The following is a 14,645-nucleotide window of genomic DNA, read 5'->3' as shown; positions in this document are numbered from 1 at the left end:
GCATTCATGTTAATCACTGCATCCTGCATTTTTCAGTTAAAAAAAAATGGTTGCACGACGCGACCGCATGCCCCATGCGATCGCGTCATATCGCAAAAAACACCACCCATGCGACCGCGTGACCCACGCGGCCGCGTGATATATATATCGGTGTAAGGATCCAACGAACAGAAAGTTGGGCTGGAATCGTGCGACGCTTGTGTGTTTCGCACAAATTGGCCCACGCGATCGCGTGCCCCATGCAATCGCGTCCCTTACCCAACACCAATCCCACGCGACCGCGTGAGCGACGCGATCACATCGCATGGATTGCATATCACCCCAAAAGGAGACAGAGAGTTGCGCTGAAATGGCGCTGGAGTCGTGCGTTTAGCACGAGTTCCAGCAACGCGATCGCGCAACCCACGCGATCGCGTCACCCCTCTTTTCCCCCTTCTCATGCGATCGCGCGCCCCACGCGATTTCGTCTTCCCCATTTTCACCCCAACCACGCAACCGCGTGCCCCTTTTTGTTTTGTTTCTGTGTTTCATCCTTTCTTTTGCTGATCTTTCTTCTCTGGCCGTAGACTTACCTTGGGGATTTCTCTCTTCAGTGGCTGATACTCTAATATCCCCTTGGACTTCCTCATCCTTCTGCACAATCTTCTACCTTGGGATATTATTGTGAATCACCTTGTCAATTTCCATAGAGTCCCTCCTCTTATTACTAAACTGGGCTTCTGGTAATACTTTCAGAGTGACACTCTTATCATGCATCCTGAGAGTTAGTTCTCCTTGCTCTATGTCTATGATAGCTCTAGCAGTGGCCAAGAATGGCCTTCCCAGTATAATAGAATCACCATCATCCCCATCTGAATCCAGAACCACAAAATCTGCAGGGTATATGAAATTGTCCACCTTGACCAGAAGGTTTTCAATCATACCCCTGGGGTATACTGTTGACTTATCTACTAGCTCTAGAGATATCTGTACTGGTTTAACTTCTTCTATATGCAACTTTTTTACCAAGGAGGATGGTATTAAGTTGATACTTGCTCCTAGATCACACATTGCTTTAGTGATGGTTAATTCCCCAATGGTGCAAGGTAGCAAAAAGCTCCCTGGGTCCTCAAGCTTAGGAGGAAACCCTTTTTGAATCAAGGCTCTGCATTCCTCAGTAAGCAGTATGGTTTCTTTCTCATCCCAACTTCTCTTCTTATTGATAAGCTCCTTCAAAAACTTGGCATACAGAGGCATTTGCTCAAGTGCTTCAGCCAAGGGAATATTGATTTCCAGCTTTTTGAAAGTCTCAAGGAACTTATAGAATTGTTGGTCCTTAGTTTCTTTGTTGAACCTCTGGGGATATGGCAGTGGAGGTGTGATGCTTTGGACCAATGTAATGAGTTGTGGCTTCAATTCAAAGTTATTTGCATTGACATTAGGGGTGAGAATGCTGCTTCCACAATGTCTAGCATTTGCAAAGGTATAGGAGGCCAAAACTCTCCTCTGGGGTGGGTTGTTATTGTTGTTGTCTGCTCCACCAGGTGGATTGGTTGAATGTTCCTCCATATCTTGGAATTCTTCTTCTGATTCCTCTTCTCCAACAATATTTTCCCTCTTTCAGCTCTTCTTAACCTCCTGAGAGTTCTTTCGTCTTGTTCATGAAAGATGGGTGTGGTTCTTCTTGTACCTGACATACAAGCAAAACATAAGAAACACACAAACCAGTGACACTTCAATCTACTGCTAGAATGAAGTTTTAGTTAGCTTAAGCAAAAATTCAAACAGTTAGTGGGTTAATTGATAATTAAAGGATAGAAAAGAAAAAGTGCTTGATCTAGATCTCCACTTCACTTAATCATTGTCAATCTAATCAATCCCCGGCAACGGCGCCAAAAACTTGATGTGTATTTTGTGGAAAACTGAATTTTCCAAAAACACACAAAACTAACCGGCAAGTGCACCGGGTCGCATCAAGTAATAATAACTCACGGGAGTGAGGTCGATCCCACAAGGATTGGAGGATTGAGCAATTTTAGCTTAGTGGTTGATTTAGTCAAGCGAATCAAGATTTGGTTGAGAGATTTGTGATTTGCAGAATTTAAATTGCAGAGAAAGTAAAGGGAGTGGGTGAATTGCATGAAAATAAAGAGAACTGAAATTTAAAGTGCTGAATCTTAAAGAACAAGAAATTAAATGGCAGAAACTTAGAACGCAAGAAATGTAAATTGCAGAATCTCAAATTGCAAGAAATGTAAATGGCTTGAATTGTAAAGGGAATTGGGAATTGGATTTGCAGAAATTAAACAAGAAAAAGTAAAATTCAACAAGCAGAGGAGTAGAAGATAACTGGATTGAACCGGATCTAAAAACAGAATTGTAAATGAGCATGAAAAGCATTAAACAGAGTATGTAAAATTGGAATTCAGATCTCAGGACCCAAGAGACTAGATAACCAAGTCTAGATCTCAATGCCTTCCTAGATCCAACAAGAACAATTGCAAAGGAAATGTAAATTGCAAAGAAAGTAAATGAAGAAGCAATTAACCGAAACTGAAATTCAATTAAGCAGAGAATTAAACAAGATCCCAAGGTGAGATTGAAACAGAAGTTCTTCAATTCTCCACCCAAGATCCGAAGCAAGAAAATTAAAGAATGCTGGGCAAGAACAAGGAAGAAGAGAGATCAATTCTCCTCCCAAATTCTCTTGAATTAAAACAACAATACTAAGAAATGTCAAGTGAGCTCTCTACTAAGTGTACTAATCAAAACCGAAAAGAAAAAAACTCTCTATGAAAACTAAAAGGGAAAGCTCCTCGAAAAACTTAAATCCTATGCTATTTATACACTTTCTTCAAATGGTCTTCAAGCCTTCAATTGGGCCTTTGCTCTTGATGGAATTGGGTTGATATAGGCCTTGGTTGATGGCTCTTGGAGTTTGGAGAAGAACCGAATTGAACCGGGTTTGGAATTATGAAAGCTTGAGTAAAAGTTTGAGTAAAAGTTTGAGGCAAACTTTTACTCCAACTTTTCACATCAGCCACCCTCTTTTGCTGATACCAACGTTGGGGCAAAAGTTTGGGGTCTAACTTTTGCTCCAACGTTGGCCTCCCTTTGCACACTCATGGCGCCAACGTTAGCCAAAAAGTTAGAGGCTAACGTTGGCGCAAACTTTTGCTCTCCAGGGTGTGTTGTTCATGCGCCAACGTTTGCCAAAAAGTTAGGGGCTAACTTTGGCGCAAACTTTTGCTCTCCAGGGTGTTGATTTGTGATGCCAAAAGTTTGCCAAAAAGTTTGAGGCTAACTTTTGCTCCAGCTTTTTGTCCAAAAGTTTGAGGCTAACTTTTGCTCCAGCTTTTTGCCCAAAAGTTTGCACAAAAGTTTGAGGCAAACTTTTGGTCCATCTTTTTGCTCCCTGGTTCATTTTCACTTATTCCAAAAGTTTGAGCTAAAGTTTGAGGCAAACTTTTGCTCCAACTTTTTGTCCTCTCTTCCTCCTAGCCATTCCTTCTTGCTTCAACCTTTCTCCAAGCTTTCTTCACCTATCATTAATCAACCAAACACATCAAAGCTATGCTCAAAATCATGAGATATTCATTCTTTCATCATATGTGACAATTATAGCATAAAACCTCATGAAATTGCATTAATTCATACATGGTTGATTAAATCAAAGGAAACATGAAAATCTACCCAATTGGCTTGCTTATGGCTCAAGAAAGTGCATAATTCAATTGAAAACAAAAGAAAAATGCTAGTGAAACTAGGCTAAGATGACTTGTCATCACAACACCAAACTTAAAGCTTGCTTGTCCCCAAGCAAGAAATGATTTATTGAGAAGAAAGAATGAAATGGAAGAGGATGTTCATGCTAGTAGAGTGTTATTGGTAGTTCATGGGGTTTTATATGGATATGTAAACACTCACCTCTTATTGACTCTTAAGCCTAGAAAGTCTCCTTCAAGCTTCAAGTAACATACTACTATGACCTCTCATTATTTCTTTATCCTTGGTTATTATTTTGTTCATAAGCTTTATTTGAGTGTCATGTGTAGCAAGTTCATTTCCTTTTCTTTATACTTGACACATTATTCACTATAGACACTTGGCTCACATTCCTTCTTAGAACATTGATGCCCAGCACCTCTTTGGGTACTAAATGCCTTGTAGTTAGGTTGCTCTTGATAGTGGACTTTCAGCTGATGATCCCGGGTTAGTTAACCCAAGTCATCAAGTGTTGATGCACTCCAAAGAGCTTAATAATCCAAGCAGATCCTAATACAAAGACACCACAGGCATCTATTCTAAGGTTCAAGCTATTGGTGTCCAGCTTTGTTTCTTTTTGTTTTTCTTTTGTTCTGCCACTCTTTGGCTATTTCTTTTTCTCCCCTTTTTTCTTTCTTTTTGTTTTTCTGTCTAACCAAGGACTTTTATTTGATTGAGATTCATAGACAGTAGACCACTTTATACTTAGAAGGAGACATCCTAATTCTTTTATTCACCAAAGTGAGCTATTATACAATCACACACACACACACCACCACTTACTTTTATTGTACTTCTATCTAACAGAGAACTATCTCACTTCACATTCAAACATTTCTTTTATTGAATGGAAAATGCAGGGGACAAAGCATGCTTTTTGTTCAGTGAAAGTAAACACACAAGCACACACATAGACTAGCTTACTTATTCTAAAAGTGATTCTACTTGTATTAGATGTACACTTTAACAAAACACAAGTCAAAACATTTTTCAACAGCAAGAGTTAAGTGTAAATACAACCTATTGGTTTGCAGTTCCTTTGTCCTTCCTTCTGTTGTGCCCTTTTGAGTTATGATGCATAGTGTCTTCAATTGGTGGTGAATTCCCTGCACAATTCTCAAGAGTTGCTTGCTTCTCAATCCCTTAGATGACCAGTCAGTATGCATGAATTGAGTGTGGCTTGTGGATTTAATTTGGTGTGGGAACACCAAACTTAATTTCTTGCCACTTCTCTGGATACAGCAGGTTAACTCTAGGCAGAATCTTGTATCCTTGCTAAAGGTTATGAAGTTAAGACTAAAAAGCAGTTAAGTGGTTGAATAATCTGTTTGATTGCTTGGAACTAGCAATGTGCAGGAAGTTAGAATGTGCTTTTGAATAAGGTTTTGGTGGAACACCAAACTTAGAATCCTACATTCTCCCTTAAGTTGTTTTTGGTGTGCAACACCAAACTTAGCTCCTTGCAATATATATCAATTATTCAACATTTTTATTGAAAAAGCTATGAAAAGAAAACTACCTCAGGTTGGGTTGCCTCCCAACAAGCGCTCTTTTATTGTCACTAGCTTGACATTGGAGCTTTCTTTTATGGAGGTTGGTGCTTGTAGTGCCTCAACTTGTCTCCCCTGACTGTGATCCTCCTTTTTGTTCTCTGGTGTTCAATTTCAGCATGCTCTAATGAGAGTATATTACTGACAGTGTAATAGTCATCAGTCTGTTGGCTTGTTCCCAGTGGTTGATATATCAGTTGCACTTTGTCACCTTTGGAAAGCCCCTCTGTTGGAATCTTCCTGTTCTTCCAACCCCTTTTTGTTTTGTTTCTGCGTTTCATCCTTTCTTTTGCTGATCTTTCTTCTCTGGCCGTAGACTTACCTTGGGGATTTCTCTCTTCAGTGGCTGATACTCAAATATCCTCTTGGACTTCTTCATCCTTCTGCACAATCTTCTGCCTTAGGATATTGTTGTGAATCACCTTGTCAATTTCCATAGAGTCCCTCCTCTTATTACTAAACTAGGCTTCTGGTAATACTTTCAGAGTGACACTCTTATCATGCATCCTGAGAGTTAGTTCTCCTTGCTCTATGTCTATGATAGCTCTAGCAGTGGCTAAGAATGGCCTTCCCAGTATAATAGAATCACCATCATCCCCATCTGAATCCAGAACCACAAAATCTGCAGGGTATATGAAATTGTCCACCTTGACCAGAAGGTTTTCAATCATACCCCTGGGGTATACTGTTGACTTATCTACTAGCTCTAGAGATATCTGTACTGGTTTAACTTCTTCTATATGCAACGTTTTTACCAAGGAGGATGGTATTAAGTTGATACTTGCTCCTAGATCGCACATTGCTTTAGTGATGGTTAATTCCCCAATGGTGCAAGGTAGCAAAAAGCTCCCTGGGTCCTCAAGCTTAGGAGGAAACCCTTTTTGAATCAAGGCTCTGCATTCCTCAGTAAGCAGTATGGTTTCTTTCTCATCCCAACTTCTCTTCTTATTGATAAGCTCCTTTAAAAACTTGGCATACAGAGGCATTTGCTCAAGTGCTTCAGCCAAGGGAATATTGATTTCCAGCTTTTTGAAAGTCTCAAGGAACTTATAGAATTGTTGGTCCTTAGTTTCTTTGTTGAACCTCTGGGGATATGGCAGTGGAGGTGTGATGCTTTTTCCTAATTGCTGTTGTCCCTGAGTTACTTCTTTTGAACCATGTGGTTGGTTGTCCTTCTCTTTGATTTTCTCAATGCTCTTGTTTGGCATCACAACTTGATCCTTGGTTTCATCTGCCTTTGTTTGTTCCTCATCTTCTATTGGCCTTTTGCTGCTCTCTGCTTGCTTCTTTGTAGTGTCATTATTGTTCATCAATGTTCTCCCACTCCTTAATTGTATTTCCTTGCATTCTTCCTTAGGATTTGGAATTGTGTCACTCAGTAGAGAGCTTGAAGGTCTCTCAATAGAGATCTGCTTGGAGATTTGCCCCATCTGCCTCTCTAGGCTCTTTATGGAGGCTTCATGGTTCTTGGTTGTCATTTCCTGGTGTTTCAACATTTTATCCATCAAGGTCTCCAAGTTAGTGAGTCTTTGAGATTCAGGTGATACTTGAGGTGGGTTATGAGATGTGGGTGGTGGATGGTAGGCATTTTGGTTGGTGGGTTGGTTATTGGATTGGTACTGGTTGGGGTTGGGGTAGTTGTTTTGAGGTTTTCTGTAGGGGTTCTGGTTAGTTTGCTGCTGGTTGTGGTTTTGGTTGCTTCTTGGGTTGTTTTGGTTTGAGTTCCTCTGCCATGGTTGTTGGTTTTGGGTGTGATTATCTCTCCATCTGAGGTTTGGGTGGTTCTTCCAGGATGGATTGTATGTATCACCATACACTTCATTTGGTCCTTGGTTATGCATATACTGTACTTGCTCTTGTTGTTGTTCTTCTTGAGTTTCTTCATTTTGCCCCCATGTGGATGATGGTTGGCTTGTGTTAACTGCTGCAACTTAGAGGCTATCAATCCTCTTGGCCATTTGCTCAAATTATTGTTGAATTTGCTGCTGCATCATCTTGTTTTGAGCCAAGATTGAGTCCACTCCTTCTAGCTCCATTACTCCTCTCCTTTGTGATGGTTGGCGATTTCTTTGGTGAGCAAAGAAATATTGATTGTTGGCCACCATGTCAATAAGATTTTGAGCTTCTTCTGCTGTTTTCATCAGTTGCAATGATCCTCCAGCTGAATGGTCAAGTGATTCTTGAGCCTTTAGAGTGAGTCCTTCATAGAAGTTCTGTAGCTTGTTCCACTCAGTGAACATTTCTGGTGGACATTTCTTCAGCAAAGCTTTGTATCTCTCCCATGCTTCATACAGATTTTCAGCATCCAATTGTGTGAATGTTTGCACCTCAGTTTTCAGCCTGATGACTCATTGAGGTGGATAGAATTTGGCTAGAAATTTAGTCACCAAATCATCCCAGCTAGTAATGCTTCCTTGAGGAAAAGTTTCAAGCCACTGTGCGGCCTTGTCCCTTAATGAGAACGGGAACAGCAGAAGCTTGTAGGTCTCAGGATTCACGCCATTGGACTTGACAGTGTCACAAATCCTTAAGAAGGTAGATAGATGTTGATTTGGATCCTCCAATGGTCCTCCCCCAAACGAGCAGTTGTTTTGGACCAATGTAATGAGTTGTGGCTTCAATTCAAAGTTATTTGCATTGACATTAGGGGTGAGAATGCTGCTTCCACAATGTCTAGCATTTGCAAAGGTATAGGAGGCCAAAACTCTCCTCTGGGGTGGGTTGTTATTGTTGTTGTCTGCTCCACCAGGTGGATTGGTTGAATGTTCCTCCATATCTTGGAATTCTTCTTCTGATTCCTCTTCTCCAACAATATTTTTCCCTCTTTCAGCTCTTCTTAACCTCCTGAGAGTTCTTTCGTCTTGTTCATGAAAGATGGGTGTGGTTCTTCTTGTACCTGACATACAAGCAAAACATAAGAAACACACAAACCAGTGACACTTCAATCTACTGCTAGAATGAAGTTTTAGTTAGCTTAAGCAAAAATTCAAACAGTTAGTGGGTTAATTGAAAATTAAAGGACAGAAAAGAAAAAGTGCTTGATCTAGATCTCCACTTCACTTAATCATTGTCAATCTAATCAATCCCCGGCAACGGCGCCAAAAACTTGATGTGTATTTTGTGGAAAACTGAATTTTCCAAAAACACACAAAACTAACCGGCAAGTGCACCGGGTCGCATCAAGTAATAATAACTCACGGGAGTGAGGTCGATCCCACAGGGATTGAAGGATTGAGCAATTTTAGCTTAGTGGTTGATCTAGTCAAGCGAATCAAGATTTGGTTGAGAGATTTGTGATTTGCAGAATTTAAATTGCAGAGAAAGTAAAGGGAGTGGGTGAATTGCATGAAAATAAAGAGAACTGAAATTTAAAGTGCTGAATCTTAAAGAACAAGAAATTAAATGGCAGAAACTTAGAACGCAAGAAATGTAAATTGCAGAATCTCAAATTGCAAGAAATGTAAATGGCTTGAATTGTAAAGGGAATTGGGAATTGGATTTGCAGAAATTAAACAAGGAAAAGTAAAATTCAACAAGCAGAGGAGTAGAAGATAACTGGATTGAACCGGATCTAAAAACAAAATTGTAAATGAGCATGAAAAGCATTAAACAGAGTATGTAAAATTGGAATTCAGATCTCAGGACCCAAGAGACTAGATAACCAAGTCTAGATCTCAATGCCTTCCTAGATCCAACAAGAACAATTGCAAAGGAAATGTAAATTGCAAAGAAAGTAAATGAAGAAGCAATTAACCGAAACTGAAATTCAATTAAGCAGAGAATTAAACAAGATCCCAAGGTGAGATTGAAACAGAAGTTCTTCAATTCTCCACCCAAGATCCGAAGCAAGAAAATTAAAGAATGCTGGGCAAGAACAAGGAAGAAGAGAGATCAATTCTCCTCCCAAATTATCTTGAATTAAAACAACAATACTAAGAAATGTCAAGTGAGCTCTCTACTAAGTGTACTAATCAAAACCGAAAAGAAAAAAACTCTCTATGAAAACTAAAAGGGAAAGCTCCTCGAAAAACTTAAATCCTATGCTATTTATACACTTTCTTCAAATGGTCTTCAAGCCTTCAATTGGGCCTTTGCTCTTGATGGAATTGGGTTGATATAGGCCTTGGTTGATGGCTCTTGGAGTTTGGAGAAGAACCGAATTGAACCGGGTTTGGAATTATGAAAGCTTGAGTAAAAGTTTGAGTAAAAGTTTGAGGCAAACTTTTACTCCAACTTTTCACATCAGCCACCCTCTTTTGCTGATACCAACGTTGGGGCAAAAGTTTGGGGTCTAACTTTTGCTCCAACGTTGGCCTCCCTTTGCACACTCATGGCGCCAACGTTAGCCAAAAAGTTAGAGGCTAACGTTGGCGCAAACTTTTGCTCTCCAGGGTGTGTTGTTCATGCGCCAACGTTTGCCAAAAAGTTAGGGGCTAACGTTGGCGCAAACTTTTGCTCTCCAGGGTGTTGATTTGTGATGCCAAAAGTTTGTCAAAAAGTTTGAGGCTAACTTTTGCTCCAGCTTTTTGTCCAAAAGTTTGCACAAAAGTTTGAGGCTAACTTTTGCTCCAGCTTTTTGCCCAAAAGTTTGCACAAAAGTTTGAGGCAAACTTTTGGTCCAGCTTTTTGCTCCCTGGTTCATTTTCACTTATTCCAAAAGTTTGAGCTAAAGTTTGAGGCAAACTTTTGCTCCAACTTTTTTTCCTCTCTTCCTCCTAGCCATTCCTTCTTGCTTCAACCTTTCTCCAAGCTTTCTTCACCTATCATTAATCAACCAAACACATCAAAGCTATGCTCAAAATCATGAGATATTCATTCTTTCATAATATGTGACAATTATAGCATAAAACCTCATGAAATTGCATTAATTCATACATGGTTGATTAAATCAAAGGAAACATGAAAATCTACCCAATTGGCTTGCTTATGGCTCAAGAAAGTGCATAATTCAATTGAAAACAAAAGAAAAAGGCTAGTGAAACTAGGTTAAGATGACTTGTCATCACTAACCCTCTTGATCTCTTTTCTGATTACTTTCACTTCCTCTAACTTTCTCACTATGGCATATTGATTTTTTTCTTCTTTCCATTTAACATTAATTCAATCACATTTCAATTACTCATTTTCCTTATTCTATTTCTCCCTTACCGCTTTGAGTTTCCTTTGGTTAAATTGCCTATTTGCTTTCCTATTTTATCCATTTCCTGGTTTTCTGTTTTTCAGGATGTCTGCCTCACAAAGGAAAGGCAAAGGCAAGGCTACTGGCAAGCGCAAGCGAGGAGGCTCCTCCCAGTCCATCATTGCTCTAATGCACGATTCCTCATGGCGGGAGAAGAACTTCACACAGCAGGAAAAAGCTGACCAGCTGCTCCCTTCGACTGATCCTATAAAATTTGCAAACCGGTACTGTGAGCTGAAGTACCTGACTTTTGCAAACTCCAGAAATCTATACCTGGAACGTACCTTGAAGATTCCAGAAGCCCTCCAGCAATACACCACTGAGCAAATCAAGCAAAGGGGCTGGTTCTTTCTGGAGAGACCACTGACAGAGGTCAATGCATCTTGGGTCCGGAAATTCTATTGCAACTACTACCTTACTACCCTAGATGCAGTGAACCTGAGGGGAAAGCAAATTCTGGTCACTGAGGAGGCCATAGAGACCATTCTCCAGCTCCCAGCCAAGTCTGATCAGCCAGATGGTTATGCACAGGCTGAGGAGGACATGGGCCAGATGCGGTTTGATTGGGATGATGTGAAGGCACGGATAGCTCTCAACCCTGCTGTTCCTTGGGAGATGGGTCAGGATACCACTATGCCTAGAGGGATCAAGAGAGTGTACTTGAATGATGAGGCTCGGCTATGGCATCAGATCTTGAGCAACTATGTGATGCCGAGTACTCATGAGACTGAGATCCCGGTTGCCATGATCACCCTCCTCTGGTGTGTTCTGGAGGGTAAGGACCTGTACTTGCCTCATTTTATCCGGCATTATATGGCCAGGGTCCACGTCCGAGGCACCCTCCCCTTTCCTTATCTGGTTACACGGCTAGGCCGTCAGGCTGATGTGCCTTGGGAGGATGCCGATGAGTGACCACCAGCAGCGGACTGCAGGAAGATCATCCCTCACAGTAGGAACTTCCTTGCTTTGGGCTACAGACCACCACCTGTCACTGCTACTGATGAGACAGCCCCTCCGTCTGCTGGACACTCTTCATCCACAGCTGCCCCAGCTGCCCCTGCTGCCACCACTGCACCTCCACCCACCTCTGAGCCAGTTTATCACCTCATGCACCGTTTATTCCGCCAGCTTGATCAGATGGAGCGCCGTAACAGGCGCTGGTATGAGAAATTGGAGCGCCGCAGCAGGCGACACTATTCCCATCTGAAGCTGATGATCAGACAGGGCGCCGACATCCCCTCCGAGCCCGACACACCATCAGAGCCATCAGAGGAGGAGGAGGATGAGCACGAGGAGGAGCCTCATTCCCAGGCGGAGACTCATCAGTAGGCAGGCACAGAGCACGCTACACCACAGCAGGAGGCCCCACATCAGCTTGAGACTGCAGATCCAAAGATCCCGCTCCAGTCAGTCCCCCCTCTACAGCAGCCAGACTCTCAGCCCACCACCGCCACAGAGATCCCAGCTACCATCCCTACCAGTGATGACACTCCTTCACACCCGGCTTGATTGAGCATCGGGGACGATGCTTCATTTTAAGTGTGGGGAGGTCGCCATCTCTGGCGATTATTTTGGTGAACTACTACATACTTTTTCTTTTATTTTGGATATTTTTCTGTATTTCTCTCTTTTTCTTTTATTGTTATTTTCTGAGTACTTATACATTGCTACTTGTGTATTTTACTCTATTTTCTGCATTTTTCATTTTTGTTTATATTTTAGTCACTTAGTTTATTTTAGTTATTTAGTTTAGTTTGCAATTCTGATTTATTAGTGGATTAATTAGTATAGTTTACCCTTTTTAGCATAAAATAGTATAGTTTAAATAGAAAAATATAAAAAGAAAGTAAACTAGAAACTTTAACAGAATCAAAACAACCCACACCTTGTATATATAGCATTACATGTTAGTTGACAACATTTCATCAAGGAGGAACATTAAAACTTTAAAAGCTACCCTAAATAATTTTTTTCAAGAGAATAATGGGAATTTTTAACTAAACCTGCATACAATATATGAATGATATATGATGCTTGAGTTAGAAAACACACAGCCTGTGAGTCCTGAGCTTAATTGTATGGTTGCATTCAAACCATAATTTTATTACTGTGTGTTTCGCTTCTTTTTATTCTGATGTTCCTTACTTTGCTTTAATCTATATGTCCGATTATAGAATGTAGATACATATCAGGAGAGTGATTGAGGCCATTACTTGATTTTAGCTCACTTATCCCAAAATAGCCTACCCTTCACATTACCCTTGTTAACCCCCTCGAGCCTTTAAATCCCCTTTTATTCTATTTAGCCACACTACTAGCCTTAAGCAGAAAACAAAATAAAATCCCAAGTGAATCCTTGGTTAGCTTAAGATAGAAAAATTATGAATAGAGTAAAATGTGGGAAATCTTTTGGGAACATGAGTGATAGAAACAAAAGGGTAGAAAAGTTAAAAAAGAAATAAAAATAAATTTGGGAAGCATGCTCATGAGAAAATCAAACTGATTCAATTACCATGTACATTAAAAAAAAAAGAGAGAGTTATTTTTCAGTATTTAATAAAAGGGAATGCAAAAGAAATTCCCCAAAATGCAAAATAAAAACAATGCACATGGGATCAAAATAAAAAGTGAAACATGAGCATGTAAACAATAAGTGGGATAATATGGAAAATAGGTAAAGAAGTTTATCTTGCTGAATATGTATGTTAGGTGAGATCTTAGTCTAATTGAGGATTCACTTATTAGCTCACTTGACCCTATACATAAATCCTTACCTTTACCTTGGCCCCATTACAACCTTAATTAAAGACCTCATGACTTTTTGGTATGACTATATTTTATAATTGTTGATTGGTTAGATGAAAAACAAAGCTATAAGAAAGTAAGAATAAAAAGAAAAATAGAGTGAACCCAATAAACACTGAGTGACTAGAGAGTAAACACAAAATCCAGTGAGGGTTCAATAACTCATCAACATATATCTGTGCTTAAAATTTATTAATTGTTTTGTAAGTTTGTACAATGTTTTCTTTCCCATCTCATTTGCTAAAATGCTTTATTATTTAAGGGTTGGCTATATATATATACATAACTCCTTGAGAATGTGAATTAACTTAGCTACATGTAAGCTTTATATATGAGTGAATAAATTAGAGTTGCATGATGCATCATTCATTTAGGTAGTTGCATTTAAATTAGGTTGCATTGCATGACATTCCATCACTTTAACCTTAATTATTTACCTTGGATTTAGCATGAAGACATGCTAGTGTTTAAGTGTGGGGAGGTTGATAAACCCATATTTCATGAGTTCTTTTGTGCTTAATTAGAGTGATTTATTCAACTCTTCACCTACTTATTCACATTAATTGCATGGTTTTACTTTCCCTTCCTTATTATGTCATATTGTGAAAAACATGTTTCCTAAGCTTTGAAAATTAATTATTTTAATTACCTTTATTTCCATTCGATGCCGTGATTAGTGTGTTGAGTAGTTTCAGATTTTCTAAGGCAGAATGACTTAGAGGATGGAAAAGAAAACATACAAAAATGGAAGGAGAAAGCAAAATGGAGCTTTGAAGGAAACTGGTGTTCACGCGATCGCATGGACGACGCGATCGCGTGCCAAAAATGAAGATGCAGCGACGCGGCCGCATGACTGACGCGACCGCGCGCCTTAAGCAGAACGCACATGACGCGGTCGCATGACTGACGCGACCGCGTGGCAAGGAAAAGCTCCGAATGACGCGACCGCGTGACCCACGTGGACGCGTGACAGAGGCCACGCACCAGAAATTACAAAATACGCCCCCAGCGAATTCTGAAGCCCTTTTTGGCCCAGATCCAAGTACAGACAGCATAGACCAGAGGTTATAAAGTGTGGGAATGCTTCCATCCAAGGAGAGCTCGCCAATTTCTAGTTTTCATGATTTAGATTTAGTTTAGAGAGAGATTCTCTCTCTCTCTTAGGATTTAGGACTTCTTCTTGTTTTGGGAGTAACTCTGGATCCAGGTTTTAATGTTCCTTTAATTCAATTTTACCTTTATTTATTTGATTCCAATATTTGAATTGATTATTATAATTTGTGAATTATTCCATGTTACAGATTTCTATTTGAATTAATGATATTCAAGGTATTTTCAGTTCATGATTGTTCTCTTTGATTTGAGTT

The sequence above is a fragment of the Arachis hypogaea genome, chromosome 16, assembly GCF_003086295.3.
Source record: "Arachis hypogaea cultivar Tifrunner chromosome 16, arahy.Tifrunner.gnm2.J5K5, whole genome shotgun sequence".
In the NCBI taxonomy this organism is placed as follows: Eukaryota; Viridiplantae; Streptophyta; class Magnoliopsida; order Fabales; family Fabaceae; genus Arachis; species Arachis hypogaea.
The sequence above is the reverse complement of the archived record's forward strand: the minus strand, read 5'-3'. Positions refer to the sequence as shown.